This window comes from Tupaia chinensis, unplaced genomic scaffold, assembly GCF_000334495.1.
Source record: "Tupaia chinensis unplaced genomic scaffold, TupChi_1.0 Scaffold148904_1, whole genome shotgun sequence".
NCBI classification, from domain to species: domain Eukaryota; kingdom Metazoa; phylum Chordata; class Mammalia; order Scandentia; family Tupaiidae; genus Tupaia; species Tupaia belangeri.
This window is the reverse complement of record NW_006208752.1, coordinates 1,170,336-1,176,312: the sequence shown is the minus strand read 5'-3', so window position 1 is coordinate 1,176,312 and position 5,977 is coordinate 1,170,336. Positions and strand designations below refer to the sequence as shown.

The following is a 5,977-nucleotide window of genomic DNA, read 5'->3' as shown; positions in this document are numbered from 1 at the left end:
TTTGCCTCCATTTCTCCATCCTTTTGGGATTTTGAACACACACACACATGAACTCAGCATATTTTTCAAGCTTCTGGGTCCAGGACTGTGCAGTTGACCATGTGGGATTTAACTCCTTTAACCACCACATCACAGAACAGCCCTGATTATTTTTTCTAATTGTTGAGTTTTAAGAGTTCTTCGTATATTTTGGATACAAGTCCTTTATAAGATATATGTTTTGCTCCCTCCCTCCCCTTCAGTCATCGGCTTGTCTTTTCATTCTTTTAAAGCTTTCTAATTTTTAATCATTTCGTGTATACATAGCATTTTTTTTGGGAGGGGAGGTTTTTGCTATAGAGTGCGTGCGCTCACCAGACAGACAGAGAGAGAGAGAGAGACAGAGAGACAGAAAGTGAGAAATCACCCCCCAGGGGAGATGGCAATGCCGCAATCCCTTCTCCTCCATTCTCCTCTCAGGATCTTGGGCACACACACACACGTGCCCAGCGTGAGTTTAAGCCACCGGGTCTGGGACACAAACCACGGTCGACTATATGGGAGTCCAGTGACATAGCCATTACGATAACTGTTGGTCCCTGTGTACATAGCATTTTAAAGTTTACAAAATTGGTTTGAATGCAGTATCTCCTAGCATCATGAAGTGACCTGTGAAGTAGATGTTACCATAGCCACATTAGAGATATGAAAACTGAGGTGATAGGATTTGATTCTGGTTACACAAGGTATTTATGATGGAGCAGGGGCAAGATTTTGCTCTCATCAGTGGCATTCTGTGGTCGCCTGTTGGTCTTATGCACTCTGGTGCTAGCTAAGGGTTACAGGACAGTGTGAAAGAGCTGCTCCTCTTCCCAGTATGTCTGTCTGACTCCTGGGCGATGTGTATTTTCTGCTTGTGTGGGATGACACTTCGTATTAAGGGGATACTAATTTTCAGAGCCCACATCTCACAGTCTCACCCCATCTCTAACGATGCGTGGAGGCAATGACCTCCACGCAATTCTCAGCGGCCTGGTGTGCCTGTGGTTTAGCTCCTACTCAGGAGCAGATATCTTGAAATGAGAGACTTCAGAAGTTTTTTTTTTTTTTTTTTTTTTTTTTTTTTTTTCAACATTTTTTTTTCTGAAAAAATTTTTTTCACTGTACATTATTATAGCATACAAAATGAGATTTTTCCATTGAGAATACATATGGGGAGGATATTTTGTAAAAGGGGAGTTCAGAAGTTTTTTTTTTTTTTTTTTTTTTTTTTTTTTTTATCCAAAGTGATTGTCCTGGAAACTCTCTCTGCCTTTGTGGTCAAAACAAAAAAGGAGAAAGCCTTCCTATGAACAGACATACTGCATTTGGGCTTGGTTGTGAACACATTTACTGAGGGCTGTGATAACATCTTCAGATTCTTGGGAGAAGTGTGCCACACCTGGAGATTCAGGGGCGCACTGGGAAGTTGTATAAACTAGTATCACTAGTTCGTTAGCAAAGGAGTAATCTTCGTAACAATGCACTATGGGTAACCTCTGTGATGTATCTGAGACCTACAAGCACAACTCAGCACCTAGATGGAGCAGGTCCAGCTGAAAGCAGTCATGGGGGCCTCTGAGCTACGTACCTTTCCAGAGTCCGGAGCTCTGTTTTCTAGTTCTTGCTGAAGCAGATTAAATAAGGACAGCATTAACAATGCAAAGACTTTTAACAGAGTGGTTAATGGCGTGGGTGATGTCAATAAGAATCTGGCAGCAGCTGCTGCAAATATCTAAGAGGATCAATCAGGAGTTGACAACCCTTTCAGAAAGCAAAATTGCCTGGTTCTGGTGATCCCAGTTGTTATTGGATTCCCTGCCTACAAAAATGTCACAGTAATTCCAATGGAGTTGTTTACACAAGTGGAAAAATCTGACTCCTTGATAACACGTTTCAGTTGCAAAAGGCTCTAATGACACTCAAAGGCCTTCCAGTAAGAGACAAATTTCCTCTAAACTCAGGGAGAAATTATCTGGGAACAGTGCCCTTCTTTGGTGAGGTTATTTATGTTCATTGGGCTAATGGTTTTTGTCCAGTAATACATTTAAATAGCTTTCCATTTTAGAGTTATGCCTCACTATCACATTTCAGAATGTCGCTTCTCTTCCTCTGTACAGCTGGTAATTTCTTCAAGTATGCAATGAGAGCACTGTCCTTTCGAAGTCATTTGAAATAGACCTGGTCTCAGCCATCTCAGGAGAATATTTTCTGGCCGATAATCACAGCCAAGTGGAATGTACAAGTGAACCGAAGCGTCTAGCACTTCCTCTGTCTCTGGTTCCCCAGAGGCCCGTTGCAGGGTGACGGCACACCTATTGATCTGGGAGGCAGCCAGACATTCAGCCTCCGACAGTACATGAGAAATAGTGCTCCATGTCTGGTATCAGAAGGGCAAGGAGGTTGAGACTCTCTTCAAATGATTTATAAACTGAGGCACACTTATGTAGCATGGATGTCAAAGAAAAGGAGGCTCTGTAGAAACGTACATAATTAGCTTTAGACAATCCTGTAGCAGCGGCTGCTCAGTAAACCAGCAGCTTGTGGGCAAGCGGAAAAAGAACCTATTTTTTAAAACTGGAAAAGGTGGATCAGGCTGTTGAGTGAATGTGAAGCCCTTATAACTAAACATCTGGGCTAATTAGTACAAAACAAGTGCTATAAAATATGTTTTTAAATTCAAAGCTTTAAAAAAAAATGGAGGACCTGCAGATGGTGTAATGGTTATGTTGCTGGACTCCCACATTGTTGACTATGGTTTGAGTCCGAGAGCCGATGGCTTAAAATTCAGCCTGGTTGCATGTGTATGCATGCCCAAAACCCTGAGAGGAGACTGGATGAGAAGGGATTGTGGCATAGCTGTTCCCCCCAGGGGGTGATTTCTCACTTTCTGCCTCTGTCTCTCTAGTGAGCACACGCATCCTATAGCAAAATATCTTAAAAAAAAAAAAAAAAAAAAAGGAGGCAAAGAGGGTAGAAGGGGTGGCCACTTCTTGGCCTTTAACCTGGGGATACAATGGGACCATGGTTTACATGAAAATAGATCACCTTCCTGCCCGATTTTCAAACTCAAAACTTCACATGTATGTATATGTTTAAAAGAAAAAGTGGTTTAAGAAAAGCGAAGATGAGATTAACATTCACATTTCCAAGTTTTAACTTCCAAATAAAATTGACTAGGAAAAAAATAAAAGGGACTTGAAGTGTGAATTGTGTGGCTCAGCTGTAGCAGTTTAATCTTGGAAACCCCAGCTCTGTTCCAAGTGGTGCAGGGCTGCGACAGCAACCAGCGCTCCTCAGCAGGGCCAGGTGAACTGTCGGGAAGAGTAGCTCTCTGCATGGTGACTGGGTCCTGCCTGCTATGGCATCTCGCCACTTGGTCGGTTCTGCCTAGACTTTGAATGCGAGCAACGCCATGCTATTCCCTAGGAGATATTTTCCATCGGCTAATTTATGACTTAGTTCATCTTGCCTCCACCAATTACTGCTTCTGCTGCTCTCTGCAGTGGGCTCAAAAGTAGGGACAGATTCTATCCAAAATAGATCTCTGGCTGAGGAGCAGGTGGTGGTGGTGGCAGGCTAGAATGTCACACAAAGGGAACTCAGAGAAGTGCACGCCCAGACCAGAAAACCATTTGTTTTTTAAAAGAAGACATATGGAATATTGGATGTGTGGGCAGCAGTGAAAAGAGGAACCCAAAAAAAGTAATTCACATGGATAAATGCCCATGTACAGAAGAAAAAACGTCTTGGTTTCATTCCAGTTTCAAAATGTCCTAGGAGGAATGCAGTGTACTTAATAACAGTCAACCCCTATGCATACTGGTTAGGATATTAGGGGCTGAATCATGGGCCTGTGAGCACTGGAAGACAGCCACCTTACCTGTTGCTTCAGTCACTGTCTTCTGCACCTCCTACCCTCAGGAAATGGTGCTGTGTATGTTATCCACTCACTTAAAGCCAGAACTTGGGGAAGTGGGGAGAAGCAACTCAAATGAAGCCTTGGCCACGCAGATTTTAATTGTCTGAGTTTTGAGGGGCCACAGATAGGTGTCTGATGAACTTCAAATGAAATCCACACATTTATAAAACCTTTCTGAGTTCATATATCAGAGTGCAGTTAGCATACCTAACAAAGATGACCCAGCTGCTTAAAGCAGATGTTTTTGGAGTTGAAAGAGCTCCTCTATCAGTTCCTAAAAAGAGTATTTTGACTTAGCCATACTGAGGTGAAGGCTTAGTTTAAAAAGTAGATATAGGAGCTGGAAGGTGGCACGGTGATTGGGATGCTGGACTCTCCCATGGCCAGCCAAGGTTCATATCTCAGATATGGCGATTTGCTTTCTCACCTTTCTTGCTTTCTCTCTCCATGTCTCTCTCTCTGGTCAAATTAAAAAAATAAATAAATTTCTTTAAAAAAAAAACAAAGTTGGTACAAAGCTTTCAAGACTTCCCCAAGGGTAAGTGATGGTGCTGAGGCCTGAAAGAATTAAGTCCAGGGCGAGCTGCCATGGCACAGCTGCAGTGTCTGCTCTGGTGTGCTCAACCCATATGAGAGGCTGGGGGTCAGTTATCGGGTTGACCCGTAGATGCTGAACACGCATGTGCCTATGATCCTGGCTGACTGGGAGGGCTCAAAACTTCACATGTATGTATATGTTTAGAAGAAAAAGTAGTTTAAGAAAAGCAAAGATGAGATTAACATTCACATTTCCAAGTTTTAACTTCCAAATAAAAGTGTGAATTATGTGGCTCAGCTGTGGCAGTTTAGGGGCGGATCCTGGCTTGAGATCCCGTTGAGGGTGCCTGCCTCCCTTTTCTCTCTCATGAAAATTAATGCATAAAGTTTAAAAAAAGAATAGTAAAGTCCATTTTAAAGGTTGAGAATTAGCAAAGGCAGGGCTGTGTGTCAAAATTAGACCCCAAATGAACTAGGACAGCACACAGCACAAATGAGACTTTCCCCCAGCAATGCCTTTATTGTTCCAGGAATCCTCCTAGAGCAAAGGATTTTTTGTCATTTGCTAGTCATAAAAACTTTACAACTCTTCTCAGTGGGGAAAAAAAATTGAAATTTTATTTATTTTTTTGGAGAAGTTTTTGCTATAGGGCGCGTGCGCTCGCCAGACAGACAGAGACAGAGAGACAGAAAGTGAGACATCACCCCCTCGGGGGGATGGCCACGCTGCAATCCCTTCTCCTCCATTCTCCTCTCGGGATCTTGGGCACGCACACACACACGCCCGGCGTGAGTTTTAAGCCACCGGGTCCGGAACACAAACCACAGTCAACTGCATGGGAGTCCAGCGACATAGCCATTATGCTAACTGCTGGTCCCGAAAAGGAAATTTAAAATATTTGCCTGCAGCAGAGGGGGGTGGGGTGGGGGGAGTTGCCATTGCTGAAAAATAATGATTGAAAAAGTTAAGTTTCAGTAATATGCAAAAGTTGGGACTAAGGTGAGGCAAGTAGGATACAGCAGAGAGAAAGGAGAATCAAGGAATCATCTCTTTGGTTTACCAGAATCACCTAATTCCAAGACTAAATGCTTAAACTATACTTACTGGCTCTACATTTTCAAATATTCCTGGACCAGGCCTTGTTTGTAGCTGTTGGGGTTATCTAACCCCAGAATGACATGAGTCCTGAAATCAGTATGAGATGCTCCATACCCTGACACAGAAAGGAAACCTTCACTGCATCATGGACCTTCCCTTGACTTATTTCACCTGTCAGACTTGGAGCTCTGTGGCCTTGTCGCAACAGCTCCTTCTTTCCTTGTGCTAAGACCTCTTTTGTGAAAAAGAGTTTTAAAAATAAAAATTGTTAAAAGTCTTTAAAATGCAGAGCATCAAGATTCCCATGAGAAAGACTATACTTTCAGGGATCATTTCTATAGTACGTTACTAGAGAAGTTTTTCTGATCGTGTAGAGCACTGAAAAAAAAAAAAAAAAGATT

General features: G+C 42.7%; 1 pseudogene; it reads left to right on the top strand.

Annotated features, from left to right (window-relative positions):
* Positions 1 to 5,886: 5,886 nt before the first annotated feature.
* Positions 5,887 to 5,977, top strand: LOC114006567 (uncharacterized; annotated as a pseudogene).